The sequence below is a fragment of the Oncorhynchus mykiss genome, chromosome 13 (assembly GCF_057628025.1).
Source record: "Oncorhynchus mykiss isolate SJ-2025 chromosome 13, ASM5762802v1, whole genome shotgun sequence".
In the NCBI taxonomy this organism is placed as follows: domain Eukaryota; kingdom Metazoa; phylum Chordata; class Actinopteri; order Salmoniformes; family Salmonidae; genus Oncorhynchus; species Oncorhynchus mykiss.
Genome location: NC_143034.1, coordinates 25,408,531 through 25,421,569, shown reverse-complemented (window position 1 = coordinate 25,421,569; position 13,039 = coordinate 25,408,531).

Below are 13,039 nucleotides of genomic sequence, written 5' to 3'. Positions count from 1 at the left end.
TGTGGGTGATTCTGTATACATTTGGCCCTTCTTAGCACACTCTGTTAACTGACCTCCAAACAAGCTTCAATGCCATACAACACTCCTTCCGTGGCCTCCAACTGCTCTTAAACGCTAGTAAAACCCAATGCATGCTCTTCAACCGTTCGCTGCCGGCACCCGCCCGCCCAACTAGCATCACTACACTGGACGGTACCGACTTAGAATATGTGGACAACTGCAAATACCTAGGTGTCTGGCTAGACTGTAAACTCTCCTTCCAGACTCATATTAAACATATCCAATCCAAAATGAAATCTAGAATCTGCTTCCTATTTTGCAACAAAGCCTCCTTCAATCACGCCGCCAAACATACCCTCATAAAACGGACTATTCTACCGATCCTTGACTTCGGCGATTTCATTTACAAAATAGCTTCCAATACTCTACTCAGCAAACTGGATGCAGTCTATCACATTGCCATCCATTTTGTCACCAAGCTCCTTATACCACCCACAACTGCGACCTGTATGCTCTAGTCAGCTGGCCCTCGCTACATATTCGTCACCAGACCCACTGGCTCAAGGCCATCTATAAGTCTATGCTAGGTAAAGCTCCACCTTATCTCAGCTCACTGGTCACGATAACAACACCCACCCGTAGCGTGTGCTCCAGCAGGTATATCTCACTGGTCATCCCCAAAGCCAACACCTCCTTTGGCCGCCTTTCCTTCCAGTTCTCTGCTGCCAGTGACTGGAACTAATTGCAAAAATCACTGAAGCTGGAGACTTATATTTCCCTCAATAACTTTAAATATCAGCTATCTGAGTAGCTAACCGATCGCTGCAGCTGTACATAGCCCATCTGTAAATAGCCCACCCAATCTACCTACCGCACCCCCATATTGTTTTTATTTACTTTTCTGGTCTTATGCACACCAGTATTTCTACTTGCACATCATCATCTGCTCATCTATCACTCCAGTGTTAATTTGATAAATGGTAATTACTACGCTACCATGGCCTATTTATTGCCTTACCTCCTCACATCATTTTCACAGACTGTATATAGGCTTTCTTTTTTTCTAATGTGTTATTGACTGTGCACTTGTTTATTCCATGTGTAACTCTGTGTTGTTGTTTGTGTCACACTGCTTTGCTTTATCTTGGCCATGTCGCAGTTGTAAATGAGAAATTGTTCTCAACCAGCGTGCGTACCTGGTTAAATACAGGTGAAATAAATAAAAAATACATACAAAATAAAGGTTTACGTTTAGGGCTATTGTTATGGGCTATGGTTAGGGTTATAGTAAGGGTTAAGTTTGGTGTTAGGGGATAGGGGAAATAGGATTTTTTTATGGAAATTAATATTAGGTCCCCACGAGGATAGAAGAATATAACATTTTGTTGACTTTGGAAGTTAATTTTATTTCAGTTAAATTTATTTCAGTTCAGTTAATTTTAGGTTATTTTGTGGGGGAATCCATTTGTACCAGGATGCTCCTTCGTTCAGGTTGAGAAGCCACATGCTTGCACTGAATATGTTGCAAATATTGAAAAAAAATGTTCGTCTCAAATGATGGTACTATACAGTATTTATATGGTATGGAAACTAGGCCTAAATATTGCAGTGGATAGTTACTTACTAATTTTGTGTATGAAAAATGGGCCTCTTATACCACTAAGTGTGTGTGTGTGTGTGTGTGTGTGTGTGTGTGTGTGTGTGTGTACGTGTAATATAATATCTGCATTCCACTCACTTACTGGGGAAACAGTCTCACGATGATAAAAACAGAATCTCAGCACAATAACTGTTATCTATACCCATTACCACAATGACCACCATACTGTTTGTGTTTAAAGATAACTGTTATCTGTACCCATTGCTACAATGACCACCATACTGTTTGTGTTTAAAGATAACTGTTATCTGTACCCATTGCTACAATGATCACCATACTGTTTGTGTTTAAAGATAACTGTTATCTGTACCCATTGCTACAATGACCACCATACTGTTTGTGTTTAAAGATAACTGTTATCTGTACCCATTGCTACAATGATCACCATACTGTTTGTGTTTAAAGATAACTGTTATCTGTACCCATTGCTACAATGACCACCAAACTGTTTGTGTTTAAAGATAACTGTTATCTGTACCCATTGCTACAATGATCACCATACTGTTTGTGTTTAAAGATAACTGTTATCTGTACCCATTGCTACAATGACCACCATACTGTTTGTGTTTAAAGATAACTGTTATCTGTACCCATTGCTACAATGATCACCATACTGTTTGTGTTTAAAGATAACTGTTATCTGTACCCATTGCTACAATGACCACCATACTGTTTGTGTTTAAAGATAACTGTTATCTGTACCCATTGCTACAATGACCACCATACTGTTTGTGTTTAAAGATAACTGTTATCTGTACCCATTGCTACAATGATCACCATACTGTTTGTGTTTAAAGATAACTGTTCTGGAAAGGTTATTCACATTGATTGCAGTATTGGAATTAATTCATAACCTGGACTTTGATTAAATACCCAATATATATACTGTATAAATAACTAATATAAATTGATATATTTTCAAGTACCCAATATATACACTGAGTGTACAAAACACAAGGAACTCCTGCTTTTTCCATGACAGGTGAATCCATTTGAAACCTATAATCCCTTATTTATATCACTTGTTAAATTCACTTCAATCAGTGTAGATGAAGGGAAGGAGACAGGTTAAATAAGGATTTTTTTAAGCCTTGAGACATGGATTGTGTATGTGTGACATTCAGGTTTTTCACTCTCAACAGTTTCCCCACGTGTTTCAAGAATGGTCCAGCACCCAAAACTTCACACAACTGTGGGAAGCATTGGTGTCAACATAGGCTAGAATCCCTGTTGAACGTTTTTGAATTTAGGCTTTTCTGAGAGCAAAAGGGGGAGCAACTCAATATTAGGATGGTGTTCATAATTTTTTGTACACTCAGTGTGTGTATATATACACCTTGATAAAATACTCAATATATACTGTATATAACCCTGGCTGAAGGGTATAGTAGGCTACATTGATTGTAGCAGTGTACTCACCTATAAAACAAATCATGGCTTTAATTTGAGTCTGAGACCACATATAAAATCCAATATGTCTTCATATTGAAAGATATTCGATCAGAGAAGACCTTAAAGTGATTTCCCATTGCAGATAATCGATATTGCCTGATTCCTGCAAGACACTCAGCAGGAAAAGGATACACTGTACTTATAATTCACATGGTTTACATAAACATTTTTTTTTTTTAATATATAAAAAATGTTGTTCTTTTGTCTCTGTAGTCCAGCACTTTGGATTTGAAGTGATACAATGTTACACAAAGTCATTCAGAAACACATGAAGTTCAAGTATGTTACCCTTGTTGTTTCAGGCTTAAAATAGCATTAGCTTGGATCCCTAGCAGACAACTGTAGCTGTTGGTAGGCGCTACTGTTACCACTAGCAGGCTATACTCCAGTGGGGAAAAAACACAGAGAGGCTTTGGTGGCTGACCACATATGTTGTGAGGCTTTTATTTGTACTGCTCTGAAGTGGTAGCTACAGACAATACCTGCATACTTCAGTATTTCCTTATTTACTGTTATACAGGTATCAATAGTATCATAGTTGGGACACAGGATAACAACGAAATAAAGCAGACTGCTTGCCCAAGTGTCCCTCCTGTGTATTACAACCATTCAAAAGGGAGGGTGATAAAATGGATATAGTAGAGACATAAAGAGAGGGAAACAATAAAAGCTACGGCGAGAGAGAGAGAGAGAGAGAGAGAGAGAGAGAGAGAGAGAGGAATAGAGTCTTCCTTTAGAACATACAATGGAGAGACAGGAGTTAAAATTCACTTTATGCTTGCTTCCCCAGACTAACTCCGTTAGCAAATCTCCTATCATGAAGCCACATCTATTTCCCTCCACTAAATGAAAGATGCTTACACAATATGTTTGGTAATGGCCGATGTTTGAGCAGGTTATTATCATTAAAATATAAATGGGAATAAAAAGAGAAGGAGAAGGGGACAGTAAAGTTAATGTGGCGTGGCCCTGTTTTACAACCACTCGCAGTCTCTTTCATAGATAAACCGCTAGATTATTCTAATTAGACAGTGTGTTAATTGAGTGTGGGTGCTGGTGTATAATGTGTCATTATTAGTCTTGATCAACGTCAACCCCTCACGAGCGTGACACCATTCACCCTAACCAAGTGAGAAAAAGAGGGAGAGAGTGACAGAAAGCGGAAGGGAAGAGAAAAAGAGTGTTTGTGTGTGTGAGAGACACATATATATACATATATATATATATATATATATATATATATATATATATATATATATATATATATATATATATATATATATATATATAGAGAGAGAGAGAGAGGTAGGTGAACTCCCCCCCTCAACATCCTATCTAACATCATTACTTAGTCATCGCGTTCTACCTAGTGTGCTAACATTCAGGAAATGCCAACTTAGATCGATGTTACAAGGTATCCCACTTTGCCTCAAAAAGCAGGTGGTAAAGGTCAAGACTCTGTGCCCAGGGGGAGCATGCTGCATAACCCACCTACTTCAATCTACCTACTACACTGCACCATGCAGTCCAACCACTTCAATGCAAAACTGGTCTGAGATCAGCTGTTAGAGAGCCAGAGACAATGTCACTTTATCCTGAGATACCCCCCATGGGAAAGGGGTTTAATAGAATGAATATGAAACCAAATCACATTTAACTCTCTTTTATAAAATGTAATTAAAACCCACACACTGACACTCTCTCTCTAACACACACAGACACACAGACTTGTGTCTTGGTGCTCTGTCGACACCCTTGTACTGCAGAATGGAATCAGTGGCCAAGCGTATTATTACACTCAAGTCAAACAGTCTTAACGTATCCTGTAATGTTTCCTGTAACAATGGTACAGGAAACATAAGGAGACCATTAGTTTGATGATTGGCTGCCTTTAAAGCCTTTCATAAAATGGGTAGCTCCGAGCCAGACTTGAGTCTCAAGGTTTTTAGTGACTTCTGTGGTCTTAGATGCTGCTCTGTTCCAACAGCAGGTGCTATAATGTGATTGTAATTGACCTTGAATGTGTTGTAATTAGAGGTCGACCGATTATGATTTTTCAATGCCGATACCGATACCGATTATTGGAGGACCAAAAAAGTCGATACCGATTAATCGGACGTTTTTTTTAAATGTACTTGTAATAATGACAATTACAACAATACTGAATGAACACTTATTTTAACTTAATATAATACATCAATAAAATCAATTTAGCCTCAAGTAAATAATGAAACATGTTCAATTTGGTTTAAATAATGCAAAAACAAAGTGTTGGAGAAGAAAGTAAAAGTGCAATATGTGCTATGTAAGAAAGCTAACGTTTCAGTTCCTTGCTCAGAACATGAGAACATACGAAAGCTGGCGGTTCCTTTTAACATGAGTCTTCAATATTCCCAGGTAAGAAGTTTTAGGATGTAATTATTATAGGAATTATAGGACTATTTCCCTCTATACCACTTGTATTTCATTAACCTTTGACTATTGGATGTTCTTATAGGCACTTTAGTATTGCCAGTGTAACAGTATAGCTTCCGTCCCTCTCCTCGCTCCTCCCTGGGCTCGAACCAGAAACATAACGACAACAGCCACCATCGAAGCAGCGTTACCCATGCAGAGCAAGGGGAACAACTACTAGAAGGCTCAGAGTGAGTGACGTTTGAAACGCTATTAGCGCGTGCTAACTAGCCAGCCATTTCACTTCAGTTACACCAGCCTCATCTCGGGAGTTGTTAGGCTTGATGTCATAAACAGTGCAATGCTTGACACACAACGAAGAGCTGCTGGCAAAATGCAAAGAAAGTGCTGTTTGAATGAATGTTTACGCGCCTGCATCTGCCTACCGCCGCTCAGTCAGATACTTAGATACGTGTATGCTTGTATGCTCAGTCAGATTATATGCAACACAGGACACGCTAGATAATATCTAGTAATATCATCAACCATGTGTAGTTATCTTGTGATTATGATTGATTGTTTTGAATAATATAAGTTTAATGCTAGCTAGCAACTTACCTTGGCTTACTGCATTTGCGTAACAGTCTCCTTGTGGAGTGCAACGAGAGAGAAGCAGGTCGTTATTGCGTTGGACAAGTTAACTGTAAAGTTGCAAGATTGGATCCCCCGAGCTGACAAGGTGAAAATCGGTCGTTCTGCCCCTGAACAAGGCAGTTAACCCACTGTTCCTAGGCCGTCATTCAAAATATGAATGTGTTCTTAACTGACTTGCCCAGTTAAAAAAAGGTATAAAAATATATATATATATTTTTTTTTAATTAAATCGGCAAATTAGCACCCAAAAATACCCTAATTAATCGGCCATTCCGATTAATCGGTCGACCTCTAGTTGTAATGCAGGCATCAATGCAGCATCAATGCAGGCATACTGGGTTAATGTGTTTCTATCAAACGCTGATAAGCCAACTGTAGTTACATTAAACTATCTTCATCGGTCGGTCTTGGAGAGCAGGTATGACAAGGAGTTTCATGACCTGGCCCGACCAGGGAAAGTTCACTAAGGTAAAACGAGGACCCTATGTATAATTCCATCACCTTTCACAGGTTTCTCTCGAACCAGTCCATAAAATAAATAATGAATTACATGCATGTATTTGATCTTGATAAAGCGACCAAACAAGAGGCTGAACACAAACATACAGCTCGGCGCTAGCCTGAAAAGGTTGGGCCAAGTGCCCCATCCGGAATCCCGGCCAAGATGTTAGCTCTGGGGGGCAAGTCAAGACGAATCCGCCGTCTAGTCGTGGCATCTTGCCACCAAGCTTCACTACTTCCACCGCAGAGAGGAAACAAGGGCTGGGGGGAAAAAACACAAATTAAACAAAGAGGGGAGGGGATGGAGGGGTTAAAAGCGGAATAGTGTATTATTTATGACACCCCATCCTATCCTCCTCTCTTCCCTTCTTCCTCCAGAGCAGTTAGTTCGTTCCACAGTGGTAGGTAGCAAAATAGTGCCACTTTATATCCATTAGCATCACTAAATGGAAGGGAAGCCATCCAAGGGGTGAGAAGAGACACAGACATGGGCTAGGAACATGCCCCTGTGTACATCCATGTTCCAGGTCCCTGCATGGATGCCAAAGCTGTGTTCAGCTATGCCAACCAACTACGCCACCCTCTCCTCACTGTTGGTGGGTGCAGTACAACGATATTCTTCCAGACGAGTGGATGTTGACTAAGGAAGTTCATTTCAAATTAGGTTCATTTCAGTTCATTTCAAATCAAATTTGGCTTATTTCGAGGGAAAGAAACCATTTGATCTAGGATAATATTTCATTCAGGTTGAGGAGCCATGTGCATGAGTCTACTAAATGCACTGACATTGTTGAAGAAATAAAATGTCTCCCATGATGGTCTGTAAAGTATTCCTTATGGCGTAAATATTGCAGCAGACAGTTACTTACTAATTGTGTATGGAAGACTCCACGTGTACAGTACATTACTGTAGCCTTACAAAGTGGGCCTCTTATACTACTTAGTGTGTGTGCGTGCGTGTGTGTGTGTGAGGGTGTACACGCGCGTGTGTGTGTGTGTGTGTGTGTGTGTGTGTGTGTGTGTGTGTGTGTGTGTGTGTGTGTGTGTGTGTGTGTGTGTGTGTGTGTGTGTGTGTGTGCGTGTGTGTGTGTGTGTGTGTTTGTCTATTAGCTCTCTGAAAGAATTGCAGGCATTTCAAAAGACCAGCCAGATATATAATGAACTCTCTCTCTGAGGTCCCTTTACATTAAAGACCACTCACAGAGACCCCCTCCGCATCTTATGCAAATACATATTTAGATTTTCCCCACTGGACGTATGAAGAACAAAGAGAAAAAAACAACATCAAGAGAAAATAATTGCCATTGATCACGCAAAGGCTGGCAGATTTTCCTGCAATATTGACAAATATGTAGATATTTACTAACAGCGAAGTGCATTACTGGAAGTATCAACTTAAAAAGCGAGTTGATGGATGAAACAAATTATCAACGTTGAAAATTCCTTAGGAAAGGGTCATTTATGATAATAACGATCAACATGAGACACAATAATGACGGACATTTTGGATCCACACTGCTAGGAAGAATGAACCCTGCCATTATATTAATAAACACCACTGAGAGTGAGAGACTCAACACTCGATCTCTCCCTCCGCACAGGGAGTCTAGGCTAGGCTAGCATGCACCCAGGGCTCAAGCACACAGAAAGAAAGAAAGAAAGAAAGAAAGAAAGAAAGAAAGAAAGAAAGAAAGAAAGAAAGAAAGAAAGACAGGCAGGCAGGCAGACAGAGAAAGCCTTGTCTACATGCCTCAGAGGACACAACCTGTCTTGGGGAACATAACACCACTACTACCCAGGTCATCCTAGAGGGAATAGTGGTAAAACACACCACAGCACAGCTCAGGCAGCACAAGCAGAGCAGGGCATTCTGGGAGAGGTAGGGAGTGGAAGAGAAAAGGAGGGAAAAGCAATGGTGACACAATGACAAGTGAGTGAATGCATGGGTGAGGCCAGATGAGACTCAGTCACCTGTTCAGACATACGTGAGGGCTTAATTCATCACCCATTCAATCAGGAGCTAAAACCCAATGAAGATAAAGTAGTCCAGTACTAGTGTCTGAGAGCTGGAGAAAACATGCTTGAGTAGGCAGTCAGTCCCCCTTGCCTGGCCATAAGAAAGAAATATCAAAATGGATGCCAGTTTCCATCCTCAATATCATTTTTCAAGATTTACAGCTAAGGGGAAACGGAAGGAGGCAGGGAGAAAGGCTGAGGTAGACAGTAAAGGCACACGTTTATGCAGCATGTCATAATAACTTCAACCAAGAGGATTTAAACTGTTAGATTAGTTGTTTTCCTCCTTCATCCAAATTAAATCGAGCAAAAAGAGGCAGCCACAACAACAAGTTAACATGTAAGAATGATAAAATGGCCCAGTGGCTTTGCATGGTTGTGGAAATGACTTTTTATTCATTTTGCTTCACTATCCTGTTTCAAATGAAGGCCTCTATCCCATTTTGGAGATGAAATAATTTCAGTATAATTTCAGTATTCAGAATAAAATTGGGATGAAATGTTCTGGCTGCCTAATCTATAGCTTTTGTAAAGGAATTGTGAAGGTAGAAGTGATAAGAACTAGCCAGCAATTCTGATGACCACATAGGCTTTACTTCTCAAGGAAATGTCATTATAAGTAAAGCGTTCGAATAATGTATAGCCCCGAAAAAAAATAATTACACCTCTGTCCAGTCAATTCAATTAGATGAATGGTTTCAGATCCGAAGCGAGGTATAAATTATGTAGCCTATTACCAAACATATATATTGCAAAACAAAATACATTTTAATGATTAAAATGTTTTGCAGTCGTTTTAATTACATATAAAGACACTAAAACTAATATTGGAATTCACCTGTCAGAGTAGACTAGCCTACGCGCAACCTATAGTGAGTGTTTTTCAACCAAAGCAATGCCGCTATCGGTACGGCACGGGCACGGATTCTGCAGCAAGCAAGCATCTCTTGGTGCGCAATACCAATGTCAGTCTAACGTGGTCCCGAATGCTTCATTCTGGAGGTTGTGAACCCCAATATGTTGGGTATGTGCCCTGCTGTGCCCAACTGAACTAATGCAGATGTTACAGTGGACGAAGACCTCGCTAAAACAGACGAGTTTTCCGTGCACAACACAGTTTGGACAGCAGGATATGGTAAGCCCTTGCATTGCTTCACGAAACGTAGTGCTTTAGTCATAATATATAACCACACAAATTTGGTGAATAATCATAACTTACGCTGCTGTTTTGTCCCAAACAGAAAACCACTGTATGGTTGTGTCCCCTGTCATGGCGAAAGTAGTACTGGTTAGTTTGGGATCATCTCCTTTGCTGGCTGAGGCTTCTCCTCTCGAAGTCCCACTCCTCTCGTCCGTGTTCCACTTGAATTCGGATCGGCCCAATCTTTCCATCCAGTAACGGACCAGGACTCCTCTCATTCGAGTTTACTGCTTCCAAATCGTGGCCACCGGTCCTCAGTCTAGCTAAACTCGTCAGGTTCGTGGCCGCTTCGCTCTCTCGTTTTCACGAGATCCGGTTGAATCTTCCAGAGCAACTTTTACGGTAACTCCATCGTCAGTGATCCTCGGCTCATCCTCGTAAACACCTGCATGTTGGGTGTCGCTTAGTAGGCTACTCCAGTATTTAGTTAGCACTCCAGCCGGACCTGTTCCAGAGCTTTGGCTGCCTGGCTCTGACCCAGCTGCGCGTGTACCGGTATCCAGTTGTAATTCGTTCAGGTGTAGCTGGACCGGCGACGGTCACAATGCGCAAATTAAACCCCCCTTGGCATTTAGCTGGGTATGAGCGGAGATCAGAAACCAGGCACACAGAGTTAAGTGCAAGCAGGGGCGTCAGATGGGCATGTCCATCTCAGATTAAGACCAACAATTTAAAAGTAGGCTACAAAAAAAGTTATAATTTACTTTCATTTCAATCTCTATTAAAATGCCACCGCTGTTTGGAGGTCGGGGGTTGGCTTTAGGACCAAGCAGATCATCGCTCTGAGTGAAGCTACCACCCTGTGCGCCTTTATCTCAGAGAGCAGAGACAGTGCCAGACAGTTTGCTTAACCAGTCAGCCGTTTAGGCAAGGCGCCTATTGTTTTGAATGTGATGTTGGCAGTTGAACTCAGCCTCATAAACTTCGCAGCCAGCTGTTTTATTTATCGGTAACTTTCAGATTGATGTAAAAATGTATATAATTACTGGTGCCTTTACAGAAATAAATATAATCATTCAAAATACTACACCAGAGAGCATGATTTCTCCACAGAGGATTATTTTCTTATTTAAAAAATGAATTGTGGATTGTTTCAAGTGTGCAATTTTAGCAGCATGCCTGACAAATAGCCTACTGTACCAATTAGCTGACAGTTGAGTTACAGCTCTCAGTGAAAATCAGTTATATAGCTCTGGCCTATCACAATATTTATTTAGAAAGCAAATGGTTATTTGTGAAAATACAAAAAAAAGCAAAGAAATAACTCTAATCTGTCTTTAAACTCTGACTTGAGCGAACAGTAGCCTATTTTATTCGCACCAACGAGGACATGCCCATATCTCCGGTGAGTGCCCGCAGTGAGTGCGCGCATATTCACATTCTTCATCACTAGATCAGTACCAATGGGACGTTTTTTGAAGGACTGTATAATGTCCTCTTCCTGCCTAGATGGTGATCATATAGTACAATTTGTGTCTCCCCTTTTCGAGGCCTAGAATGGTTGCATTCAAGACAAGGTCGTTTTTACTGATCTGTTGGTCAGTATCAGCATAGTAAGCTACTAATTTGTGCATTTAAAAAAAATATATTGCTTATGTCTCCAGTCATATAAAGTGTGGTAAGAATTGCATGAAATGTTTCTAAAATGCCACATTTGTCCTGTGCAAAGAAAGGAGAAGACATTTCTCTCCTTAGTACAGTGCATTCAGAAAGTATTCCGACCCCTTGCCTTTTTCCACATTTTGTTACGTTACAGCCTTATTCTAAAATGGATAAAATAAAAAAAAACGTTCATGATCAATCTACACACAATACCCCATATTATGTGCAGATTGAATTTTTTGCAAATGTATAAAAATATCAAAAACAGAAATACCTTATTTACATAAGTATTCAGACCCTTTGCTATGAGATTTAAAATAGAGCTCAGGTGCATCCTGTTTCCCATTTAAAATCGTTCAGATGTTTCTACAACTTGATTGGAGTCCACCTGTGGTGAATTGATTGGACATGATTTGGAAAGGCACACAGCTGTCTGTAAAAGGTCCCAGAATTAACAGTTCATGTCAGAGCAAAAACCAAGCCATCAGGTCGAAGGAATTGTGTCAAGGCACAGATCTGGGGAATGGTACAAAAACATGTTTGTAGCATTGAAGGTCCCAAAGAACACAGTTGCCTCCATAGTACTTAAATGGAAGAAGTTTGGAACCACCAAGACTCTTCCTGGAGCTCTCCTCCCAGCCAAACCGAGAAATTGGGTTGAATGGCCTTGGTCAGGGAGGCCACCAAAAATGCGAAGGGCACTCTGACAGAGCTCCAGAGTTCCTCAGTGGAGATGGGAGAACCTTCCAGAAGGACAACCAACTCTGCAGCACTCCACCAATCAGGTCTTTATGGTAGAGTGGCCAGACGGAAGCCATTCCTCAGTAAAAGGCACATGACAGCCTGCTTTGAGTTTGCCAAAAGACACCTAAAGGACTCTCAGACCATGAGAAACACGATTCTCTGGTCTGATGAAACCAAGATTAAACTTTTTGGCCTGAATGCCAAGCGTAATGTCTGGAGGAAACCTGGCGCCATCGCTACGGTGAAGCATGGTGTTGGTAGCTTGCTCTGGGGATGTTTTTTGCGGCAGGGACTGGGAGACTAGTAAGGAAAAGAGGAGCTTGTAGCGTCATACCCAAGAAGACTCAAGGCTGTAATAGCTGCCAACGATCCTTTAATAAAGTACATAGTAAAGGGTCTAAATACTTATGTAAATGTGATATTTCAGTTTTTACAAATTTGCTAAATAATTTCATAAAACATGGTTTTGCTTTATCATTATGGGGTATTTTGTGTAGAATGCTGAGGGGAAAAAACTATTTAATCCATTTAAGAATAAGGCCGTAACGTAACAAAATGTGAAAAAATTCAAGGGGTCTGAATACTTTCCGAATGCACTGTATGTCACTCACTACATGTTCAGGCGTGCATTGTTCAGAATGGTCTGTTTTGCTAACAGTGATACAGTTGTATTATTAGACTAAAATATGACTATGCAATCCACTCATCACATTAGGTTTAGTAGCCTATCTTCCTATCTTACATTAGTCTGCAAATGAGATGATAGATGCATGCAATCCTTTATTATAAAGATGCAATTTGATGGTGCAAAAATA